The sequence below is a fragment of the Salvelinus sp. IW2-2015 genome, linkage group LG22, assembly GCF_002910315.2.
Source record: "Salvelinus sp. IW2-2015 linkage group LG22, ASM291031v2, whole genome shotgun sequence".
Lineage (NCBI taxonomy): Eukaryota > Metazoa > Chordata > Actinopteri > Salmoniformes > Salmonidae > Salvelinus > Salvelinus sp. IW2-2015.
The window spans coordinates 30092045-30118319 of NC_036862.1; the positions used below are offsets into that span (position 1 = coordinate 30092045).

A 26275-nucleotide genomic window follows, 5' to 3' on the forward strand; every position below is an offset into this window, starting at 1 on the left:
TCCACCAAGTCCATTTAGTATTTCACCCTCAAACTTCACAAGTCCATATATTATTTCACCCTCAACTCCACCAAGTCCATATAGTATTTCACCCTCAACTCCACCAAGTCCATATAGTATTTCACCCTCAACTCCACCAAGTCCATATATTATTTCACCCTCAACTCCACCAAGTCCATATAGTATTTCACCCTCAACTCACCAAGTCCAATATGTATTTCACCCTCAACTCCACCAAGTCCATATATTATTTCACCCTCAACTCCACCAAGTCCAATGTTAGTATTTCACCCACAACTCCACCAAGTCCATATAGTATTTCACCCTCAACTCCACCAAGTCCATATAGTATTTCACCCTCAACTTCACCAAGTCCATATGTATTTCACCCTCAACTCCACCAAGTCCATATAGTATTTCACCTCAACTCCACCAAGTCCATATATATTCACCCTCAACTCCACCAAGTCCATTTAGTATTTCACCCTCAACTTCACCAAGTCCATATATTATTTCACCCTCAACTCCACCAAGTCCATATAGTATTTCACCCTCAACTCCACCAAGTCCATGTGTATTTCACCCACAACTCCACCAAGTCCATATATATTTCACCCACAACTCCACCAAGTCCATATAGTATTTCACCTTCACTCAACAAGTCCATATATTATTTCACCCTCAATCCACCAAGTCCATATAGTATTTCACCCTCAACTCCACCAAGTCCAATTTATTTCACCCTCAACTCCCCAAGTCCATATAGTATACCACCCACACAACTCCACCAAGTCCATATAGTATTTCACCTTCACAACTCCACCAGTCCATATAGTATTCACCCTTCAACTCACCAAGTCCATATAGTATTTCCCTTCAACTCCACAAGTCCATATAGTATTCACCTCAACTCACCAAGTCCATATAGATTTCACCCTCAACTCCACCAAGTCCATATAGTATTTCCACCTCAACTCAACCCCAAGTCCATATTGTATTTCACCTCAACTCCACCAAGTCCATATATTATTTCACCCTCAACTCAACAAGTCCATATAGTATTTCACCCTCAACTCCACCAAGTCCATATAGTATTTCACCTCAACTCAACCAAGTCCATATTGTATTTCACCCTCAACTCCACCAAGTCCTATATTATTTCATCCTCAACTCAACAAGTCCATATAGTATTTCACCCTCAACTCCACCAAGTCCATATAGTATTTCACCCTCAACTCAACCAAGTCCATATAGTATTTTCACCCTCAAACTCCACCAAGTCCATATAGTATTTCACCCTCAACTCAACCAAGTCCATATTTGTATTTCACCCTCAACTCCACCAAGTCCATATATTATTCACCTCAACTCAACAAGTCCATATAGTATTTCACCCTCAACTCCACCAAGTCCATATAGTATTTCACCTCAAACTCAACCAAGTCCATATTGTATTTCACCCTCAACTCCACAAGTCCATATATTATTTCACCCTCAACTCAACAAGTCCATATAGTATTTCACCTTCACAACGCCACCAAGTCCATGTTAGTATTTCACTCAACCTCCACCAAGTCCATATAGTATTTCACCTCAACTCCACTAAGTCCATATAGTATACACCCACACAACTCCCACCAAGGTCCATATAGTATTTCACTTCACAACTCCACCAAGTCCATATAGTATTTCACCCTCAACTCCACCAAGTCCATATGTATTTCCACCCTCGAGTTGAGGGTGAAATACTATATGGACTTGCTGGAGTTGAGGTGGTATACTATATGGACTTGGTGGAGTTGAGGGTGGTATACTATATGGACATGGTGGAGTTGAGGGTGAAATACTATATAGACTTGGTGGAGTTGTGAGGGTGGTATAGTAAATGGACTTGGTGGAGTTGTGGGTGAAATACTATATGGACTTGGTGGAGTTGAGGGTGAAATACTATATGGACTTGGTGGAGTTGAGGGTGAAATANGGGTGAAATACTATATGGACTTGGTGGAGTTGAGGGTGAAATACTATATGGACTTGGTGGAGTTGAGGGTGAAATACTATATAGACTTGGTGGAGTTGAGGGTGGTATACTAKATGGACTTGGTGGAGTTGAGTGTGGTATACTATGTGGACTTGTTGAGGTGGGGGTGAAATACTATATGGACTTGGGGAGTTTCAGAACTGGAAACACTTTTTAAGCAAATCTCTCTCTCTCACTCTCTCTACATCCCTCCCTTCCTCCACTCTGAGGCAGTGTTGGAGCAGTCAATACTGAAGACCCAATGTTCTGATGGAGCAGTGCACTAGGCAGGTGATGGACATAGACCACAAAGCAGGACAATTCCACACAGAAAATAAACAAATTCTGCCCAAGGAATAATCCACATCAGTCTTGATCTTCTGAGCCCTACATGATGGCAAATGTTTAAATCCTTACTCTAAAGTGGATGATAAACTGGAGTTGTTCAGACCCTCATTCTATAAAGCCCCCTGGCCTAGAGAAGTCCTTTGAAGTAGATTAATCCAAAAGATTTCCAGATAAGAGGAATTATCAACCCAGTCTTTAAGGAACGCGATGACACAAATCGACTATCTGACCATTAAGCCACCTGTAACGTGTACGCTGGAAGTCGGGAAGCAAATACAGGGAGCGCAAAATTAATAATAAACAGAACATAGTACAGAACATTGTATGTTTTTGTGTTTCTTGTTCTGTACTGACATGAAATAGAAACAGAGTCAATAACACCTGAGGAAAGAACCAAGGGGAGTGACAGATATGGGGGAGGTAATCAGGAAGGTGATGGAGTCCAGGTGAGTCTCATAAGGCGCAGGAGCGCGTAACGATGGTGGCAGGTGTGTATAATAATGAGTAAACTGGCGACAACGAGCACCAGAGAGAGGGAGCGGCAGTAGACTTGATACCAGCTGAAGTGCAGAGGGGTATAGAGGGGTGTATTGGGCTATAGAGGGGTGTGGCAGCTCCAGGCATAAGCGACATAAGTGGTCGATTAGGGTCCCAGGCTACTAAGGGGCCCCCAACCCAACAACAAAAAAAGAGAGTTAGAAAAGTAGAATACATAAGGTGCAAGTTCGACATTTGGTTGTGCAACAGCAATTTTTATTTTCTTACGTCAGTCACTGACAGTCACTCAATATGCCATGTCAGATAAAAAACATGTGATTGGTAAATTAGTCTCATCAGCTATCTAAACTTGTAGTAATCATGGCCGAATACCAACCAGTCACGCAGGGCAAGTGTCCAGGGGCCCTGACCTCCAGGGGGCCCCTATTGATTTTGTTAGTCCCTCTCACTCAGATATCATTAACATGGCATAAGTCATGGCAAAATGTGTAGAACTGCAGGAAATTAGCTGTAAAACTGGATTTTTTAAACTCTAAAACATACATTTCCTTTCACCGTCCTGATTGGGTGGGGTCACTAAAATACTTTGCCCACAAGGTTTGGGAGGGGCCCCAAAACAAATCTCGCTTAGTGCCCCCAAAAGTGTAGAGCCTGCCCTGGGTGTAGAGTGTTGTAAATGGGTGTAGACTGATTGTAGAGTGGTGTTTGGTGTAGAGGGGTGTATGATGTAGATGTGTGTGTGTGGGGGGGGGGGTGTAGATGGGTGTAAAGGGGGGTAGACTGTGTGCAGATGGGTATAGACTCAGTGTATAGTGGTGTAGAGGGGTATATGATGTAGAGGGGTGTAGAGGGATGTAGGGTGTAGAGGGGTGCAGATGGGTGGGTGTAGGGGGTGTAGAATGGTGTATATGGGTGTGGAGGGTGGTGGAGGGCTGTAGACGGGATGTAGAGGGTGTAGACAGGTGTAGAGGGTTGTAGATGGTGTAAAGGGGGGTAAACTGTGTGTAGAGGGGTATAGACTCGGTGTATAGTGATGTAGAGGGGTATATGATGTAGAGGGGTGTATACGGTAGAGCGGTGTGGGGTGGTGTAGAAGGGTGTAGAGGGATGTAGGGGGTTTAGACTGGGTGTAGTGGGGTATAGACTGAGTGTAGTGGGGTGTAGGGTCAGGGGGTGTAYTGGGTGKAGAGGGGTGAAGAGGGGTGTAGGGGGGTGTAAAGGGGTRTAGGGGGTGTAGAGGGATGTAGGGGGTGTAGAGGGGTATAGATTGGGTGTAGTGGGGTGTAGGGTCCGGGGGTGTAGAGGGGTATAGAGGAGGTGTAGTGGGGTGAAGAGGGGTGTAAAGGGGTGTAGAGGGCTATAGGGTATATGGGGATGTAGTGTGTGTAGAGGGGAATAGACTGGGTGTAGAGGGGTGTAGATGTGTGTATAGGGGTGTAGGGGGTCATAGAGGGCTGTAGACTGGTTTAGAGGGGTGTAGATGGGTGGGTAGGGGGGTGTATAGGGGTGTATATAGGTGTAGACTGGGTGTAGAGGGTTGTAGTGGGGTGTAGAGAGGTTTATACTGGATTTAGTGGGGTGTAGCGGGGTGTAGACTTGATGTAGAGGGGTATAGTGGTAAAAATAGAAAAAAATTCTCCCCACCCTATGGTGGAAAAAAATAGCAGGAAATGCACTTTAAAACGTACATTCCTTTCCGCCGTCAAGGGGGGGGGGGGCTCTCAAAATTGTTTGCCCATGAGGTTTGGGAAGGGCCCCCAACAGGATAGAGCCGGCACTTGGTGTAGAGGGTTGTAAATGGGTGTAGACTGATTGTATAGGGGTGTATGGTGTAGAGGGGTGTATGGTGTAGAGGGGTATAGACTGGGTGTAGTGGTGTGTAGGGTCAGCGGGTGTAGAGGGGTGTAGAGGAGGTGTAGTGGGGTGACGGGGGTTGTAAAGGGGTGAAGAGGGGTGTAGAGGGATATGATGTAGTGGGTGTAGTGTGGAGTAGACTGGGTGTAGAGGGGGGCAGATGGGTGTATAGGGGTGTAGAGTGTAGGGGGTGTATAGGGCTGTCGAGGGGTGTAGACTGGGTGTAGACGGGTGGGTGTAGGGGGTTAGAGTGGTGTATATGGGTGTAGAGGGGTTTAGAGGTGTGTAGAGGGCTGGGGGTGTAGAGGGTTGTAGTGGGGTGTAGAGAGGTATAAACTGGATTTAGTGGGGGTGTAGAGGGGTGTAAGGGGGCTGTAGAGGGCTGTAGATGGGTTTAGATGGTTGTAAAGGGGTGTAGACCGTGTGTAGAGGGGTATAGATTCAGTGTATAGTGGTGTAGAGGGGTATATGATGTAAAGGGATGTAGAGGGATGTAGAGGGGTTTAGAGGGGTATAGACTGGGTCTAGTGGGGTATCGGCTCAGGGGGTGTAGAGAAGGTGTAATGGGGTGTAGAGGAGTGAAGAGGGATTTAAAGGGGTGTAGGGGGGTGTAGAGGGCTAAAGGGTGTATGGGGATGTAGTGGGGTAAAACTGGAAAAGAATTCAGGAAATTCACTTTAAAACATTTCTCTCCGTCGTCAAGAGAGTGTTGGTCACTAAAATGCTTTGCCCACGAGGTTTGGGGTGGGCCCCCAACCAAATCTCGCTTAGGGCCCCCAAAAGGGTAGAACCAGCACTGGGTGTAGAGGGTTGTAAATGGGTGTAGACTGATTGTAGAGGGGTGTATGGTGTAGATGAGTGTAGAGGGGTGTACACTTGGTGTAGAGGGATGTAGGGGGTGTATAGGGGTGTAGAGGGCTGGGGGGTGTAGTGGGGTGTAGGGAGTGTGGAGGGGTGTAGGGTGATGTATATGGGTATAGAGGGTGGTGTAGTGGGGTGTAGAGGGCAGTGGAGGGCTGTATAGGGGTGTACACTGGGTGTAGTGTAGAGGGTTGTAGGAGGCTTGGGGGTGTAGGGGGGTGTAAAGGGATGTAGACTGGGTGTAGAGGGTTGTAGCGGGGTGTAGAGGGGTATAGACTTGGTGTATAGAGGGGTAGAGGGCTATATGATGTAGATGGGTGTAGAGGGATGTAGGGGGTGTATGGTGTAGAAGGGTATAGAGGGGTGTAGACTGGGTGTAGTGGGGTGAAGAGGGGTGTAAAGGGGTGTAGAGGGCAGTAGACTGTGTGTATAGGGGTGTAGGGTGGTGTAGAGGGCTGTAATGTGGGTATAGACTGGGTGTAGAGGGGTGGGTGTAAGGGGGTGTATAGTGCTGTAGAGGGGTGTACACTGGGTGTAGAGTGTAGAGGGATGTAGAGGGCTAGGGGGATGTAAAGGGGTGTAGACTAGGTGTAGAGGGTTGTAGCGGGTGTATAGGGTTGTTGAGGGATATAGAGGGGTATAGACTGGGTGTAGAGGGGTGTAGAGGGGTATACACTGGGTGTAGAGGGGTGTAGAGGGGTATAGACTGGGTGTATAGAGGTGTAGATGAGTTTATGATGTAGGGGGTGTAGAGGGGTGTATGGTGTAAAGGGGTGTAGAGGGGTATAGACTCTGTGTCGTTGAGTGTTGGGTCAGGGGGTTTGGAGGAGTATTAAGGAGGTGTAAGGGGTTGTAAAGGGGTGCAGGGGGGTGTAGGGCTATAGGGTGTATGGGAAKGTAATGGGGTGTAGAGGGGTATAGTATGATGTAGGGGGGTGTAGAGGGGAGTAGACTGGGTGTAAAGGGCTGTATAGGGGTGTAGGGGGCTGGGGGTGTAGAGAGGTGTAGGGGGGGTGTTGACAGCTGGGTGTAGGGGGGTGTTTAGTGGTGTAGAATGGTGTAGATGGGTGTAGAGGGCTGTGGAGGGCGTATACTGGTTGTATAGGGGTTTAGAGTGGTGTAGGGTGTAGAGGGGTGTTGACTGGGTGTAGAAGGGTGTAAAGGGGTATAGACTGGGTGTAGTGAGGTGTAGGTTCAGGGGGTGTAGAGGTGTGTAGAGGAGGTGTAGTGGGGTGTAGAGTGGTGTAGAAGGCTACGGATGTAGGGGAGTGTAGTGGGGTATAGTGGGGTGTAGGGGTTGTAGGGGGACGTAGAGGGGTATAAAGGGGGTATAGACGGGTGTAGACACTTGTAGACGGGTGTAGACAGGGGTTTAGAGGGGTGTAGACACTTGTAGACTGGGTTTAGACGGGTGTAGACAYTTGTAGACTGGGTTTAGAGGGGTGTAGACACTTGTAGACAGGTGTAGACTGGGTTTAGAGGGGTGTAGACACTTGTAGACTGGGTTTAGAGGGGTGTAGACACTTGTAGACTGATTGTAGAGGGGTGYATGGTGTATAGGGGTGTAGTGGGGTGTAGGGAGTGTAGAGGGGTGTAGACAGGTGGGTGTAGACAGGTGGGTGTAGGGGGGTGTAGAGGAGGTGTAGTGGGGTGTAAAGGAGGTGTAGTGTGGGTAAGGGTGTGTAGAGGGCAGTGTAGTGGGGTGTAGAGGGGTGTAGAGGGTGGTGTAGTGGGGTGTAGAGGAGGTGTACTGGGGGTAGGGGGAAGAGGCGTTGTGTGACCTATCTAGGTCAAATAGGGGAGAGGCGTTGTGTTGTAGACTGGGTGTAGACTGGGTGTAGAGGGGTGTAGACAGGTTTATAGGGCTGGGGGGTATAGAGAGGTCTATGGGGGTGTAGAGAGCTGTAAAGCGGCATATATTGGGTGTAGGGGGGGGGTGTAGAGAGGTGTAGAGGAGTGTAGACTGGTTATAGAGGGTGTAGACCAGTATACATTGCTGGGGGGTTGTAGTGGGTTGTAGGGGGTGTCGAGGGCTGTAGAGGGGTGTGGATGGGTGTAGAAGGCTAGGGGGTATAGGGAGGTGTAAGGCGGTGTAGGGTGTATGGGAGTGTATTGAGGTGAAGAGGGCTGTGGAGGGGTATAGACTGGGTGGAGAGGGGTGGAGAGGGTATAGAGTGCTGGGGGTGTATTGGGGTGTAGACTTGGTGTAGAGGGGTGTAAATGTGTGTAGAGGGTTGTAAAGGGGTGTAGAAGGGTGTAGAGGGCTGGAAGATGTGGGGGATGCAGAGGGGTGTAGGGTGTCTAGTGGGGTGTAGTGGGGAGTAGATGGGTGTAGAATGCTGTAGAGGAGTGTAGACTGGGTGAAGAGGCATGTAGAGGGCTGTAAAGGGGTGTAGAAGGGTGTAGAGAGATGGGGGGGTGTAGCGGGGTGTAGGTGGGTATATTGGGATGTCGAGGGGTGTAGACTGGTGTAGATGGGTGAAAATAGGTGTACAGGGTTGTAGATGGTTGTGGGGTTGAGTAGAATGTAGGGGGTTGTAGAGGTGTGTAGACGGGTGTAGAGGGCTGGAGGTGTAGGGAGGTGTAGAGGGGTGTAGAGGGTTGTAGAGGGTTTTAGAGGGGTGTAGACGGTTGTAGAGGGCTGGAGGTGTAGAGGGGTGTAGATGGGTGGGTGTAGACTGGGTTTAGAGGGGTGTAGAATGGTTTAGAGGGGTGTAGACGAGTGCAGATGGGTGTAGAGGGATGTAGACTGGGTTGGTGGCTTGTAGGGGTAGGTAGAGAGTGTAAAGGGTGGAGTGTAGGAGGGCTGGTAGAGTGTGAGAGGGTTTACAAGGTGTAGGGGTAGAGAGTGAAGTTGTTGTAGGGTGTGGTTATTGAGGGCCTGTTAGAGTGGTTTGTAGAGAGGTGTACAAGGGTGTAGGGGGGAGTAGAGAGGTGTAGGGTGGTTTAGAGGGCTGTAGAGGTGGATGTTACAGGGGTGTAGGGGGATGTAGAGAGGGTGTAAGGGTGGGTTTAGAGGGCTGTAGAGTGGTGTGAGAGGTTTGTACAGGGCTGTGAGGGGAGGTTGAGAGGAGTAGGGTGGTTTAGAGGGCTGTAGAGTGGTGTAGAGAGGTTAGGGTTAGGGGGAGGTAGAAGTGGTAGAGGGCTGTAGAGTGGTGTATAGAGGTGTCAGGGGTGTAGAGAGGTGTAGGGTGGTTTAGAGGCGTGTAGAGTGGTGTAGAGAGGTGTAGGGGGGTTTAGAGGGCTGTAGAGTGTGTATAGAGGTGTACAGGGTGTAGAGAGGTGTGGGTGGTTAGAGGGCTGTAGAGGTGGTGTTAGAGAGGTGTAGAGAGGTGTAGGGGGTTTTAGGGCGTGTAGAGTGGTGTATAGAGGTGTACAGGGGTGTGAGGGGTTGTAGGGTGGTTTAGAGGGCTGTAGAGTGGTGTATAGAGGTGTACAGGGGTGTAGAGAGGTGTAGGGGGGTTTAGAGGGCTGTAGAGTGGTGTATAGAGGTGTACAGGGGTGTAGAGAGGTGTAGGGTGGTTTAGAAAGCTGTAAAGGGGTGTAAAGGGGTTTAGAGGGCTGGGGGTGTAGTAGGCTGTATGGGGTGTAGAGGGTGTGTGGGTTTGTGGTGAAGGGAGGGCTTCGACGCTGTAGGCAGGTGTAGACTGGGTGTAGAGCGGTTTAGAGGGTTGTAGAGGGTTGGGGGGTTTAGTAGGCTGTTGTAGAGGGGTGTAGAGGGCTGTAGAGGGSTGTAGAGGGGTGTAGAGGGGTGTAGAGGTGTGTAGAGGGCTGTTGGGTCTAGAGGGTGTAGATGGGTGTAGCCTGGGTGTAGACTAGGTGTAGACGGTTGTAGAGAGGTGTAGAGCGCTGGGGGTGTAAGGGGTGTAGAGAGGTGTAGAAAGCCGTAGAGGGGTGTAAAGGGGTGTAGATGGATATAGAGTGGTGTAGAGGGTTGTAGAGGGCTCGGGTGTAAGGGGGTTTAGAAGGGTGTAGTGGGTGTAAACTGGGTTTAGAGGGGTGTAGAATGGTATAGAGGGGTGTAGATGAGTGTAGACGAGTGTAGATGGGTGTAGTAGGCTGTAGGGAGGTGTAGAGTGAAGGAGAGGGGTGTATGGTTGTGTAGAGATCTGTAGAGGGGTGTAAAGTGGTGTAGAATGGTTTAGAGGCATGTAGATGGGTTTAGAGGGGTGTAGACTGGGTGGAGAGAGGTGTAGAGGGCTGTACAGGATTGTAGAGGGCTGTAAAAGACTGTAGAGGGCTGTAGAGGGCTGTAGAGGGCTGTAGAGGGCTGTAGAGGGCTGTAGAGGGGTGTAGATTGCATGTAGAAGGGTATAGAAGGATGTAGATTCAGTGTGGTGAGCTATAGTGTGGTGTAGAGGGGCTGTATGGTGTAGATGGGTGTAGAAGGGTGTAGCGGGATGTACGGGGGTGTAGAGGGGTGTAGACTAGGTGTAGAGGGGTATAGCGGGTGTAAAGGCGTGATCCAAACATTGTCTAAATCCCATACTATTTAGTCAATCAACCCGAGGGTAAGATCTCTTTAATCAAGTTAAGAGGATCTGTGGAGACATTTTAGCAGGAAGGCATTAAAAGAGTCCCGTAGACAAACATAATCCATAAGTAATTGATGAAGAGAAGAAGCTCTAAATCTAAATCACTTAGAATAATTAAAGACAATGAGAGAGAAGATGGATATATACATGTGCTGCTGTCCCAGGTGATAAAAAGCACAGGCAGGCAATAAGAGGAGGAACAGAGGAGAGGAGTAATGTTCACCTCTCTCCACCCTCCTCCTCCTMATTTTCTCCTCTTTCGCTGAAGACAGGAAGCAGCTGGGATGCATCATTGAGAATGACTTGTGATACATATCCATTTTCATCCAAAATATATTAGGCCAAACATCTGGATGGTCAGAGGGGTAATGGCTATTGTATATTTTATGAGAGCAGGAAGTGTAGCTGGAGAGTTAATCATGTGAATGAGGCGGTTCAGGTGGAGGCAGATTCCCTGTTCAAATCACTGTGTCAGCTTCCAAAGGTCAGTCGCTGCAGAATGACAGTAAAGACCTTGGCGACTGAGTGGCCATCATCATTTTGAAGAACTAGTGTGCTATTGCCAATGAGCCAAATGCCCATTTTGGATGTTGCATTTGGATATCTAATGTAATTTCTCGACAGGATGTGCCAGTCTTGTGTGTTGCCATGTTTAATCTACCATCTTTTTATAGACAATCCCTGCTTTTGATGGACACAATGAATACTCTTCTGGCAATAATAGTGGCGGTCTGACCTGTATCTCTACTCCATAGCCCATGTAGACCGTGACGGTGTAGGTGCAGTCCACAGAGGAGTAGTAATGAGAGCTGGATGGCTGGGGCGTCTCTATGTAGCCCTCTGGTGATGTCAAGTTGAAGATGCAGGGAGCTGCAAGGACAGAAAATACAGAGAGCAAAACATTGAGGACCAGTGACAACCCCTACCTAACCGGCATGTGGGGAACGATCTGGAGAAGACTGCCCAGAGCAGAGTGCGTTGGAGAGGTTTTGTCGATGGCCTATGCTCCAAAGGAGCGATGTGCCTAAGTAAGTAAGACACCCCTTCACTCCAAAAGAACCCTCCCTGGTCCCATTAGCGCTCTCTCTCACTCACACCAGCACCCCCCACTTTAATAGTGTGGGGCCCTCTCTCTCTCCTCTTTGGTTGTGTGCTCGAGGGACAGATCAGGTGGGGGAATGACCACAGACTATTTTCTGGTTGCCTTGAGGTCTTTCTGTTCGACTGCCTTGTTTAATTTCTATCTTTGAGTTTCCTCCAGAGAGAGGGATGACACAGGACGTTACTGTGTGCTTGTGTGCTTGTGTGTGTGCTTCATATGTAGCCCTCATCCTCCACATACAACACCCGTTCTGCCAGTCACATTCTGTTAAAGGTCCCCAAAGCACACACATCCCCGGGTCGCTCGTTTTTTCAGTTATGGGACCCCTTATGAAGGGGCACAAATGATGCAGAGCCTGCGTCTGGAGCATTCCACTCTAAGATTCCAAACTGGACTCAGGGGTAGATATAACATAGTAAATGTAAATCTGTCTTCCTCCATTTAGTATGATATGTTATGTTCAGTATAGTATGTATTCATTTGTGGTTGTCCATCATCCATTTGTATGATATGTTAGGAATTGCAATTCGCACAATAATGYTATGAATTTGCAATACCAATTCCAATTTATTGTGGCTAACGYTACCTAGATGGCTAAAGCTAATGTTAGCTAGGAGGCTAACGTTTGCTAGGCCAGGGGTTAGGGTTAGGGGTTAGGGTTAAAGTTAGGGGAAGGGTTAGCTAACAAAGTAGCTAAAAAGTAGTAAGTAGTTGCAAAGTTGCTAATTAGTTAAAATGCTAAAGTTGTCAGTGATGAGATTCGAACACACAACCTTTGGGTTGCTAGAYGTTCACGTTAAATGTCAACCCATCCGTCCCAACCAGTCACCCTCTTGTTTTTTTGCCTTAAGCAACCTTCTGTCTTATGTAACCATACCAAACCTAACATAATAATTTGAGTGCCTGTWTTTGCATTTACTATGTTATGTCTAGTCTATGAGACCAGGCTGAAAGTTCTCCTTCTTCACTCCCACCATAACACAAATGTGTCTCCGTATCTCATGTTTGCAATCTGGTTTCCACTCCATTTCAGGAGCACTTGATTGAGTGTGAGAGGAGGAGGAATACTGATGTTATAATTAATTTAAGCCCATTGGTTGTTTAGATATGTGAGCTGCAAACAAAGAGGATTGAGAGTGAGCACACTGGTGTCTCAGACAGACACAGGGCTGCTCTGTTGGAAATGGTGAAACACAGTCACTTTACAACCCACCAAGGCCCAGGATTATCTCTAGGACTGCATAATGAGAATCTGAGCTTGCTGTTCATTATACCTTCACAATGAAGACAGAATMACGGAAACTGCTGTTAGGTGTATTGCAGGATATTGTATCTGTATGTCTCTGGGTAAGTGTAGGTGATCATTACAAATGTGTAGCCTGGCTGTGTTACATTACCTGGGTGGTGCATGRTGGTGATGTTGGTGGTTGTGGTTATAGTGGTCGAAGTRGTCTCCTCATCCACAGCACCAGATACTGCCGATGTCCCAATCTCTATCCCATCACTGGCGTGGCTCATGTTGTGTTCTTCTGACTTCCCTGCATCTTGCTCCACTAAAGTGGTCAAGGCTGGGGGAGTCATGGTGGATGCAGTGGGGACCTCAGAGTACATGTCACCCATAGGAGCAGCCATGTTGGGGGTGTTTGAGCGGGGAGAGGGAGCGGAGGTGTGCATGACAGGAGTGGTCAGGGTATCCATGGCATCAGCTTCCTCTGTCCTTCCTCCCCTGCCATTGGTCAACGCCACTCTCTGATTCACAGAGACACGCCCCTCTGGAGCAACGCTGCCCTTTGTTGCCAACGGTGACATGGCTGTTGCCACAGCGGTAGTGGTTGAGGCAACATCGGAGAAAACTAGCGCGTCCTTGTGTGGCACCGTGTGAGTGGAGGAGGGGTCCCTGGCATAGTGGGGACCTGAGGGTGGCATAGCGGGGTGGGTCTCCACACCCCCACTGTCCTCAAAGAAATGCCTTTGTCCTTGGAGGGACTCCTGTAAGAGGAAGCCCTTGTAGAGAGGGTGGTGGTTGTGGGCGTTCAGGGTCGGGGCGGTTGTCACCAGGGACCTGACCTCTCTGACCTCTCTGTCAGTGTCCCGTGTGGTGGGGTACAGGCTGGGGCCACCACTCTCAGAATGTCCCCTCTGTGTGACGGACGTCCCATCCTCAGAATAGGAGCCTGGAACAACACACACAGAGCACATAAATACCAGGTACATTTTGTGTCACACAGGAAAGATAATATCCCAAAACTGTTTAAAGCAGATAAGCGTCGCGCTGTAACATGCTGTAGGTTTTGATAAGAGTCCCTTCTGAAAACACAGGGCAGTGAAGCCCAAAGAGATTCTCTGTGATTACTTATTTCAATGGTTTCTACTCCTCCTCATCAATTAGTAAATATGAATTCTTTAGCTGCTTTAATGAGCCTATATGATGGCCTATGTCAAATGTGGGAAATTAAATGGATCTCCCCCCTTATGCACCTTCAGATGTAATCTAGAGCACTCCAGGAGCCTGTCATCCTACTGCAGCCTACCAAGAGCCTTTCATCCTACTGCAGCCTACCAAGAGCCTTTCATCCTACTGCAGCTTACCAGGGGCCTGTCATCCTACCACAGCCTACCAGGAGCCTGTCATCCTACAGCAGCCTACCAGGAGCCTGGAATGGTTCCTCTCTTCACAATGTTAGTATATATACTGTATATACTACCGTTCAAAAGTTTAGGGTCTTTTAGAAATATCCATGTTTTTGAAAGAAAAGCACATTTTTTGTCCATTAAAAAAAACATCAAATTGATCAGAAATACAGTGTAGACATTGTTACTGTTGTAAATGACTATTGTAGCTGGAAACAGCTGATTTTTAAAGGAATATCTACATAGGCGTACAAATCAAATCAACGTTTATTTGTCACGTGCGCCGAATACAACAGGTGTAGACCTTACAGTGAAATGCTTACTTACAGGCTCTAACCAACAGTGCAAAAAAGGTATTAGGTGAACAATAGGTAAGTAAAGAAATAAAAACAACAGTAAAAAGACAGTGAAAAATAACAGTAGCGAGGCTATATACAGTAGCGAGGCTATAACAGTAGGCATGCTACATACAGGCACCAGTTAGTCAGGCTGATTGAGGTAGTATGTACATGAATGTACAGTTAAAGTGACTATGGATATATGATAAACAGAGAGTAGCAGTAGAGTAAAATAGGGGTTGGCGGGTGGTGGGTGGCGGGACACAATGTAGATAGCCCGGTTAGCCAATGTGCGGGGGCACTGGTTTGTCGGGCCAAATCAAATCAAATCAAATTGTATTTGTCACATACACATGGTTAGCAGATGTTAATGCGAGTGTAGCGAAATGCTTGTGCTTCTAGTTCCGACAACGCAGTAATAACCAACGAGTAATCTAACCTAACAATTCCACAACTACTACCTTATACAAACAAGTGTAAAAGGATAAAGAATATGTACATGAAGATATATGAATGAGTGATGGTACAGAACGGCATAGGCAAGATGCAGTAGATGGTATAAAGTACAGTATATACATATGAGATGAGTAATGTAAGGTATATAAACATAAAGTGGCATAGTTTAAAGTGGCTAGTGATACATGTATTACATAAAGATGGCAAGATGCAGTAGATGATATAGAGTACAGTATATACATATACATATGAGATGAGTAATGTAGGGTATGTAAACATTATATTAAGTGGCATTGTTTTAAAGTGGCTAGTGTACATTTTTACATAATTTTCCATCAATTCCCATTTTTAAAGTGGCTGGAGTTGAGTCAGTATTTGTTGGCAGCGGCCCACTAATGTTAGTGGTGGCTGTTTAACCAGTCTGATGGGCCTTTAGAGAAGCCTGTTTCAGTCTCTCGGTCCCCTGCTTATGCAGCACCTGTACTGACCTCGCCTTCTGGGATTGATAGCGGGGTGAACAGGGCAGTGGGCGGCGTGGTTGTTGTCCTTGATGATCTTGTATGGCCTCCTTAACATCGGGTGGTGTGTAGGGTCTGGAGGCAGGTAGTTGCCCCGTGATGCGTGTGTGAGACCTCACTACCCTGTGAAGCCTTATGGTTGTTGGGCGGAGAGTGCGTACCAGGCGTGGATACAGCCCGACAGATGCTCTCGATTTGCATCTGTAGAAGTTTGTGAGTGCTTTGGTGACAAGCTGAATTTCTTCCAGCCTCCTGAGGTTGAAGAGGCGCTGCTGCGCCTTTCTTCACAACGTTGTCTGTGGGTGACCAATTCAGTTTGGTCCGTGATGTGTACACGAGGAACTTAAAACTTACTACCTTCTCCACTACTACCCGATGTGGGTAGGGGTGCTCCCTCTACTGTTTCCTGAAGTCCACAATCATCTCCTTGTTTGTTGACGTTGAGTGTTGAGGTTATTTTCCTGACACCACACTCCGAGGGCCCTCACCTCCTCCCTGTAGGCCGTCTCGTCGTTGTTGTAATCAAGCCTACCACTGTAGTGTCGTCCGCAAACTTGATGATTGATTGGAGGCGTGCATGGCAACGCAGTCCTGGGTGAACAGGGAGTACAGGAAGGGCTCTCAGAAGGCACCCTTGTGGGGCCCCAGTGTTGAGGATCAGCGGGGTGGAGATGTTGTTACCTACCTCACCACCTGGGGGCGGCCCGTCAGGAAGTCCAGTACCCAGTTTGCACAGGGCGGGTCGAGACCCAGGTCTCGAGCTTGATGACGAGTTTGGAGGGTACTATGTGTTAAATGCTGAGCTGCAGTCGATGAAAAGCATTCTCACATAGGTATTCCGCCACGCACACACACACACACACACACACACACACACACACACACACACACACACACACACACACACACACCACACACACACACACACACACACACACACACACACACACACACACTGCAAGTTGGCTAAATCATCTCTACACTGTACCATGAATAATTGAGCACCATGGTGTCCTTTTCATCTGAGTAGCCTGGGTCTCGCTTGGGTCCTGGCCTGGGTGAGGATCTTAAAGCTCTCACTCTTGAATCAACACTAGTACACAGTGTGCCATAAATCAACTGGTTGGAACCAGTCTAGGGAACAGAACCGAAAACCAGAAAATAACTACATTTTTCCAGCAACAGAATCAGAACCTGGAACGAAAGTGATATTTACTGTTCTGGAACAGAACTGTTATTTTAAAAGCATGAGAACCAGTTAATAACGTTCTTTTACGTTCTGATWAWWWWWWWTCCAGTCCCACAAAAAAACACGAGAAAGCACCTATGCAAAGCCCTCCCTCTGTCGATCAGAAACTTCTTCCAGTGTTTTCCTTCCAGCTGAAAATCTTTGCTAGTGTGTGTGTGTAGCCTACCCTCCGAAGCATAGCTGTAGCCTGACGTTACAAGCGTGATTCAGAAGATAGGGAGAGAATGGATTCACTTTTTCAATGCTAGTTAAGGATACTATAGTTATCACATTTCACATTGGATTTATTAACTACAAAAAGGTAAGATGGATTTTAATTCTGGTGCCACTCTGCACACACACGCTTGTTAGCTAGCTAGATTCTCTGGTCCAACATTAAGCCAACTCTGCAGTTCAAAGACATTCAAAGTTCCTCCATAGAATCCATTCCTCCGTAGGTATAATTCTTTGAGCCTAATTCAGATAATGCATGTCATCACAAGATGCCCACCGCTTAAAGCTAACCCTCTCTCACTCTCTCCCAACCCGCAAAGTTCCAGTCGCACCGTACACTTATCTTTCCATCATGTCTGTAAACGACTCACTAAGCTGTAGCTTGCCCGCTCCATAGCAAGCTTCTCTAGACGCACTGCGTGATTTGTGAAGTAATTTAATGTTGAGCTAATTGTTAAAAAAAAACATGATTTCAGAGGTTTAGAAAGGAACAGAAAGGAACGATATAAACCGGTACTTTTTAAAAATTCTAACCTGTTCAGACTTTTATTTTGCTGGTCAGAACAGTGGAATGGAAGGAAAAGAATAATGCCTCTGTTCAGAAGAAACTATTGGAACATAATTTTGGTAGCAACCCCTGGTTCAGACAGTGGTTTCTCTCTCGCACCCTCTCCTGAGCAGCGCAGTTCTCCTCAACATCTACCCCGTCCCCCACAGTCACACATACACTTATTGTGAGGAGCATCTTGACCAATGACATTCCTATTATGGAGGACATATTAAAAGTGGACTAGAGGTATAAAACTAGTAAGGATGAAGAGGGAAAGGGAAAACTCTGTCTCAAATGTAATGTCTTTGATTTGTTGTCCTACTGCTAGATTGTTTCGCCCACTTAAGTATAACACAGGGCCTGATAATGAATCTATTGAGATGGCAACACTCTGGCCATATGCTGCTAGCAGACTATTTACGTGGGCAGTGAAATCAAGAGAGACACTGTGCTTTAGCCCAGTTATCCATTACATTACACAGACCAAGCTTTCCACACAGCGCAGAGCTACATGCAATATAGGGCACTTGACTCACACAAGCACAACAGGGGTGTACTGCAGTTTAGCGACGTGATAATTCAAATAAATGTTTATATTTCAAAATAGCAGAAATTCTCTCCAACCTTATTCTGTAAAAATATGATAAGCAGTTTTTCTTTGAAGCACATAGAATATATTTGACATCTTACACAATTTATCACATACAACAAAAGGTAATTTACAGCAGCTGCACGAGACACTGCTTCAACATGCAAACAGGAAGTGAGAAGAGAATGATGGGACGCTTCCAAGCCTTGAGCAAATCAATCAAGTGGTGTGTGAAAAAAATATCAACCAGATGTCAAAATAGTGTGTTCTGCATGGCAACATGCACAATAAGACCGTTTGATTTGATTTCTCTCAATCTCTGGAGTTCCTTTGTCCTGTCTGAACAGACTCTGCTTACCTCCCTCAGAATATGAGGAGTAGGTAGATAATACCGTATGAACAATCAATTACACAGTTCTCTGCCAGGACAGTAGCATGTCTGAAATGTAATATTGACTTTAAAAAAGTCAGACAATATAGGGCTGGGGGATAGCTCATATTGATTGGTTATGGTAGAACCCTTCCTAATAGGGGAGAATAGAGGCTGAGGCCAGAAACACATTCACAAAGAGCCCATTTCCCCTCTTGTCCTGTAAAACCATGTCCTTTACACACCCAATCACATCCAGCTAGGCACCATTGGAAAAGGTAATTCTCTCATCTCCCTAATGACTAGGGACAAAGCCCAAGCCAGTTAGATCAATGCAAGGACACCTGCAATCAGTGGAGCTGTACTGATCTGTGGATCTGAGAGGAGAGCACTGATGAACTCTGCTGAGGTGAACTATACCCAGGAGGGGGAGGAGAGGGAGCAGAGAGCAGCACAGGACCAATACCAGATATCTATCTCCCTTGCAACAAAGTGCAACACAGTCTTGGACAAGGACATASTCTTTTCTTACGAGTCCTTGTTGCAGTCTTGTTTCAATGTTTCTATCTCAAATCATCAAATCAGTTTTATGGTCGCATACACAGTTCTGCAGATGTTATTGCAGGTGCATGCTTTTGTTTCCAGCTCTAACAATGCAGCAATATTCTTTGCTTCCTTCTGATGTTTTGAGTAGGGAGCCAGTGAAGGATGGTGGTGAGAGGAGGACACAGGGAAACAAGGTAAGACTATTGATTGAGATTCAACCCGTGTATATTTCAAGATTGGATAGATGTAAACTATATTGAAACATCTCTATCAGGAAGAATGTGCCACAAAACAGAATCCTATTGACTGAGAAGACCGACACAGTAATGTGATGTAAATCAGGGAAGGCATCAAATTGAGCACTTGTGGGAGCCAGGTCTCTATGTTATAAAGTGGACACATTGGTCAAATGCTTCCTCTTCAACAAGTGGTTTTCTCTAGAGTTTCTGCCACCCTATCCCTTTTCCTTAAAATGTGTAAGACTGATTTGCTCAGCTTGGTTTGAAGTTGGAAAGTTGAGCAATTGCTTTTCTTTCCAGGCATGCAGACAGAGCAGAGATACCACCGGTGCATGATAAGACAGATTACTGTTCTGGATGACCAGACCACCACATCACAACTGGAGAGGCTTGGAACAAATAGGCTATCTGAAACATCTGCCATCGCTATGGCAGTAAAGTAATAATGCAGTGTAAAATCTTCTCAGATTCAGATTACCAGTATACTGTACACTCAGAAAATACTGTAGAGAGAGACAAATATGTTATGTCCGAAAACCTAAAGCAACCTGTTCTAGAAATGTCAAACACATTTCCACTCCTCAAAAAAACAGGTGCTTTAATATCATGCTAACACCCTCCTGCAATACTTAAGATAACTGTTTTTCTGCTATCAGCTGCTTCTCTAATTGAAATCCTGCAGTTTTATGCCAATTCCTTCTAAATCCTCTTCCAGGAAATGTTATTTTTTTTCTACTTGATAGGCCTGTCTAGTGTACATCTTTGTTTGGTTTGCTGCAAACATTCACCCCTGAGCTGCAGATTAGCAATGTTGGTTCTTTGTGAAGCTGCACAAAACCAGGGCAATTAAAGGCTCTTCTCTCCCTTAACAAGCTCTAATCCAGACCCGCTTTCATTTAATTTCCTTTCTCTCGCTGGCTGGCTGTGCCAAAGCACTGAGAGACAGACAGAATGGGCCTGCTAGGCTAGCTCTCACAGTGTAGCAATCATCTGGGAGGATTCAGAGACTAAACTCTGCTCTGTCACTTCTACAGCCAGGCAGACAAACATGCACAGTCAACTGTCTGCCTGCCACTGGAGCTCAAAACTTCCCTCAGGAGTTAGGGCGATTGGTGATTCATCAGTCTATCCCAGTGTTTCCCAACCCTGGTCCTCGAGTACACCCCCCACAGTACACATTTTTATTATAACCCTGGACAAGCACACCTGATTCAACTTGCATATTAATCATCAAGCCCTCGATGAGTTGAATGAGGTTTGTTTGTCCCCGGTACTGCTGCTCATTCCGTTCACCAGCTCCGGAGATCTACGTCACCGGCCTTCTAGGCGTCACTGAACTGGATCATTACCACCAACCCCAGACTGTCTTGTCTCATTACGCACACCTGGTTCCCATTCCCCCTGATTAGTATGTGTATATACTATGTGTCCTCTGTTCCCCATTGTCCTTGTTGATTATTGTTACATGTACGTTGGTCTTGTGAGTACCTGGGCTCTGTTGTATCGGTTACCGTGTTAGTGTGCACTTGTTATTACTGGTCTCGTCCCGTGTGTTTATTAGAGATTTACACCTCGCACTTTCTTTGGGTTACAGGTGTGTGTGTGTGTGTGTGTGTGTGTGTGTGTGTGTGTGTGTGTGTGTGTGTGTGTGTGTGTGTGTGTGTGTGTGTGTGTGTGTGTGTGTGTGCTGTCTCTTATACACATCTAGATGTGTATAAGAGACAGGTGTGTGTGTGTGTGTGTGTGTGTGTGTGTGTGTGTGTGTGTGGACGTACTCTTTTGGGTACAGAAATAAAAAAACATATTTCATATTCCTGCACCTGTCTCTTATCATTAAACATGACACACCTACTGATTCAAGGGTTGTTCTATATTTTTACTATTTTCTACATTGTAGAATAATAGTGAAGACATCACAACTATGAAATAACACATGGAATCATGTAGTAACTAAAAAAGTGTTCAACAAATAAAACTGTATTTTATGAGATTCTTCAAAGTAGCCACCCTTAACATCTTGGCATTTTCTCAACCAGTTTCACCTGGAATGCTTTTCCAACAGTCTTGAAGGAGTTCCCACATATGCTGAGCCTGTCACGTTCTGACCATAGTTCTTTTGTATTTTCTTTGTTTTAGTGTTGGTCAGGACGTGAGCTGAGTGGGCATTCTATGTTGTGTGTCTAGTTTTCCCGTTTCTATGTTTGGCCTGATATGGTTCTCAATCAGAGGCAGGTGTTTGTCATTGTCTCTGATTGGGAACCATATTTAGGTAGCCTGTTTTGGGTTTTGTGGGTGGTTGTCTTCATGTCTTCGTGTGTCTGCACCAGACAGAACTGTTTCGGTTTTTCACATTTTTGTTGTTTTGTATTTTGTAGTGTTCACGTTTATTGGCTTTAATTAAAMATGATGAACACTAACCACGCTGCGCTTTGGTCCGATCCTTCGTCCACAGAAGAAAGCCGTTACAGAGCCCTTGTTGGCTGCTTTTCCTTCACTCTGCGGTCCAACCCATCTCAATTGGGTTGAGGTCAGATGATTATTGAGAGCAGGTCATCTGATGCAGCACTCATCACTCTCCTTCTTGGTCAAATAGCCCTTACACAGCCTGGAGGTGTGTTGGGTCATTGTCCTGTTGAAAAACAAATGATAGTCCCACTAAGCGCAAACCAGATGGTATGGCATATTGCTGCCGAATGCTGTCGTAGCCATGCAGGTTAAGCGTGCATCGAATTCTAAATAAATCAGTGTTACCAGCAAAGCACCCCCACACCATCACACCTCCATGCTTCACGGTGGGAACCACACATGCGGAGATCATCCATTCACCTACTCTGCGTCTCACAAAGACACGGTGGTTGGAACCAAAAATCGCAGATTTGGGCTCATTGCTCGTGTTTCTTGGCCCAAGCAAGTCTCTTCTTATTAGTGTCCTTTAGTGGTTTCTTTGCAGCAATTTGACCACGAAGGCCTGATTCACGCAATCTGCTCTGAACAGTTGATGTTGATGTTGAGATGTGTCTGCTACTTGAACTCTGTGAAGCATTTATTTGGGCTTCAATTTCTGAGGCTGGTAACTCTAATGAACTTATCCTCTGCAGCAGAGGTAACTCTGGGTCTTCTTTTCCTATGGAGGTCCTCATGAGAGCCAGTTTCATCATAGTGCTTGATGGTTTTTGTGACTGCACTTAAAATGTTCCTGATTGACTGACCTTCATATCATAAGGTAATGATGGACTGTTGTTTCTCTTTGCTTATTTGAGCTGTTCTTGCCATAATATGGACTTGGTCTTTTACCAAATAGGGCTATCTTCTGTATACCACCCCTACCTTGTCACAACCCAACTGATTGGCTCAAACGCATTAAGAAGGAAAGAAATGCCACAAATTAACTTTAAACAAGGCACAACTGTTCATTGAAATACATTCCAGGTGACTACCTCATGAAGCTGGTGGAGAGAATGCCAAGAGTGTGCAAAGCTGTCATCAAGGCAAAGGGTGGCTACTTTGAAGAATCTCATATTTTCATTTGTTTAACACTTTTTTAGTTACCACATGATTCCATATGTGTTATTTCATAGTTTAGATGTCATCACTGTTATTCTACAATGTAGAAAATAGTCAAAAGGAAGAAAATCCCTTGAATGAGTAGATGTGTCCAAACTTTTGACTGGTTCTGTATATACACTACCGTTCAAAGGTTTGGGGTCACTTAGAAATGTCCTTGTTTTTGAAAGAAAAGCTTATTTTTGTGTCCATTAAAATAACATCAAATTGATCAGAAATAGTGTAGACAATGTTAATGTTGTAAATGACTATTGCAGCTTCATGAAATAATACCCGCAAAACACCAGTCTCAACGTCAAAAGTGAAGAGGCGACTTCAGGATGCTGGCCTTCTAGGCGGAGTTCCTCTGTCCAGTGTCTGTGTTCTTTTGCCCATCTTAATCTTTACTTTTTATTGGCCAGTCTGAGATATGGCTTTTTCTTTGCAACTCTGCCTAGAAGGCCAGCATCCTGGAGTCGCCTCTTCACTGTTGACGCTGAGACTGGTGTTTTGCGAGTATTATTTCATGAAGCTGCCAGTCTGTTTCTCAAACTAGACACTCTAATGTACTTGTCCTCTTGCTCAGTTGTGCACTGGGGCCTCCCAGTCCTCTTTCTATTCTGGTTAGATCCAATTTGCGCTGTTCTGTGAAGGGAGTAGTACACAGCGTTGTACGAGATCTTCAGTTTCTTGGCAATTTCTCACATGGAATAGCCTTCATTTCTCAGAACAAGAATTACCTGATGAGTTTCAGAAGAAAGTTCTTTGTTTCTGGCCATTTTGAGCCTGTAATCGAACCTACAAATGCTGATGCTCAAGATACTCAACTAGTCTAAAGAAGGCCAGTTGTATTGCTTCTTTAATCAGCAGTTTTCAGTTTTCAGCTGTGCTAACATAATTGAAAAAGGTTTTCTAATGATCATTTAGCCTTTTAAAATGATAAACTTGGATTAGCTAACACAACGTGCCATTGGAACACAGGAGTGATGGTTGCTGATAATGGGCCTCTGTACGCCTATGTAGATTCCATTAAAAAACTGCTGTTTCCAGCTACAATAGTCATTTACAACATTAACAATGTCTACACTGTATTTCTGATCAATTTGATGTATTTTAAAATGTACAAAAACAAGGACATTTCTAAGTGACCCCAAACTTTTGAATGGTAGTGTATATACTGTACATATATAATATATATTATGTGTATGTGTGTATATATATATAATTGAAACAATTATAGCCACCTGATCAATTAGCGTCTGATTCAAAGCCAATGCTGATTAGCTGGTGTTGAAAACCATAGAAGTGGTCCAAACCATTATGTGGTCAATTAGGCAATTAGCTCAGATGGGATTTTGTGGCTCATAAAAACCACTTAGTCAGTCACTGCAGTTAACTTGATGCCAATGGCCTGACAGGCTGGTTCAGGAAACAGGGCCGTGGAATAGAGTGATTCATCCATCCAGGCCTGGGATCAGAGTGGAGTTATGGCAAGGCAATGTCAGCAGTGTCTCAGTGCAGATACAAACACACTCTCACACACACACAGGCATGCACACACACATACATGCACACACACATACATGCACACACACACAGGCATGCATGCACACATACACACAGGGTGCTTTACTCTCAAAACCCAGATGAGGGACCACAGGTACAAATTAGCTTGATAGCCAAATCTGCTGATTAACCTGTTTGTGTGGAGCTGGACTGGTTGAAGGATGAGTGGAGCTGAAAGGAAGCCAAGCAGCCAACAGATGGAAAGTCAGTGTAGAAAGAGAACGCTTTAGGGTAACAACACCATAATGCAGCTGTCTGTCAATACAGCTCCATGTATCCCCCACATCACACTACAGAGGCCCCTCTCGCTAAACACACAACACAGACAACTACAGAACTGGTAATAAAGACAGATGTGCCAAAGGTTTCTTTGGGAATGGGTTTGCTTGTCTGCCTGATAAATACTTGTTAAGTCTTAAAAAAATAGGGTGTGTGCTATCTGGGACACTTGGGACGTCCCTACCCCAAACCCTAACCTTAACCCCTACCCTACCCTTACCCTTACCCTAACCTGAACCATAACCCGTACCTTAACCCTTGTAAATGTCAACTTCAATGGGGGGTAGGGACGTCCCAAGGATCCCGGATAGCAATGACTATAAAGCCAGTATCTGGCATTTGAGAAGGAAAATATACTGATGATTATTGTAGCTGTTGATAATCTGAATGGTACTGTCGCCACTAGGAATAGCTGCCGCGTCTGGCTTCATCACTTTCATGTCTGTTTTAAACATTGGCTTGAGACATTGGCTGCCTGGCACGTAATGGAAGAACTAACGTGCTGTGAAATGTACCAACATCTCATCAGCACAGTCATGGTTGTTGTCTGGTTCTACAGGTTCAATAAACTTGTCTGTCCAACTTTATTTAAATAGGAACATAGGTATCTCAGTCTCTACAGCAGGCTCTCCAACCCTGTTCCTGTAGCACAGGGCTCTCCAACCTGTTCCTGTAGCACAGGGCTTCCAACCCTGTTCCTGTAGCCACAGGGCTCTCCAACCCTGTTCCTGTACACAGGGCTCTCCAACCCTTTCCTGTACACAGGCTCTCAACCCTGTTCCTGTACACAGGGCTCTCCAACCCTGTTCCTGTACCACAGGGCTCTCCAACCCTGTTCCTGTCAGCACAGGGCTCTCCAACCCTGTTCCTGTAGCACAGGGCTCTCCAACCCTGTTCCTGTACACAGGCTCCTCAACCCTGTTCCTGTACCACAGGCTCTCCAACCCTGTTCCTGTACCACAGGGCTCTCCAACCCTGTTCCTGTACCACAGGGCTCTCCAACCCTGTTCCTGTAGCACAGGCTCTCAACCCTGTTCTGTACACAGGGCTTTCCAACCCTGTTCCTGTACACAGGCTCTCCAACCCTGTTCCTGTAGCACAGGGCTCTCCAACCCTGTTCCTGTACCACAGGGCTCTCCAACCCTGTTCCTGTACACAGGGCTCTCCAACTCTGTTCCAGTACACAGGGCTCTCCAACCCTGTTCCTGTACCACAGGGCTCTCCAACCCTGTTCCTGTACACAGGGCTCTCCAACCTGTTCTGTACCAAGGCTCTCCAACCCTGTTTGTACCACAGGGCTCTCCAACCCTGTTCCTGTAGCACAGGGCTCTCCAACCTGTTCCTGTACACAGGGCTCTCCAACCCTGTTCCTGTACCACAGGGCTCTCCAACCCTGTTCCTGTAGCACAGGGCTCTCCAACCCTGTTCCTGTACCACAGGGCTCTCCAACCCTGTTCTGTACCACAGGGCTCTCCAACCTGTTCCTGTACCACAGGGCTCTCCAACCCTGTTCTGTACCACAGGGCTCTCCAACCTGTTCCTGTACACAGGGCTCTCCAACCCTGTTCCTGTACCACAGGGCTCTCCAACCCTGTTCCTGTACACAGGCTCTCCAACCTGTTCCTGTACCACAGGGCTCTCCAACCCTGTTCCTGTACACAGGGCTCTCCAACCTGTTCCTGTACACAGGGCTCTCCAACCCTGTTCCTGTAGCACAGGGCTCTCCAACCCTGTTCCTGTAGCACAGGCCTCTCCAACCCTGTTCCAGTGACCACAGGCTGCTCCAACCCTGTTCTGTACACAGGGCTCTCCAACCCTGTTCCTGTAGACAGGGCTCTCCAACCCTGTTCCTTAGCCACAGGGCTTCTCCAACCCTGTTCCAGTACCACAGGGCTCTCCAACCCTGTTCCTGTACCACAGGGCTCTCCAACCCTGTTCCTGTAGCACAGGGCTCTCCAAACCCCAAACCC

General features: G+C 46.4%; 1 pseudogene; it reads right to left on the minus strand.

Annotated features, from left to right (window-relative positions):
• LOC111949863 (seizure protein 6 homolog) overlaps window positions 1-26275 on the minus strand; it is a 162142-nt pseudogene that overhangs the window by 60446 nt on the left and 75421 nt on the right.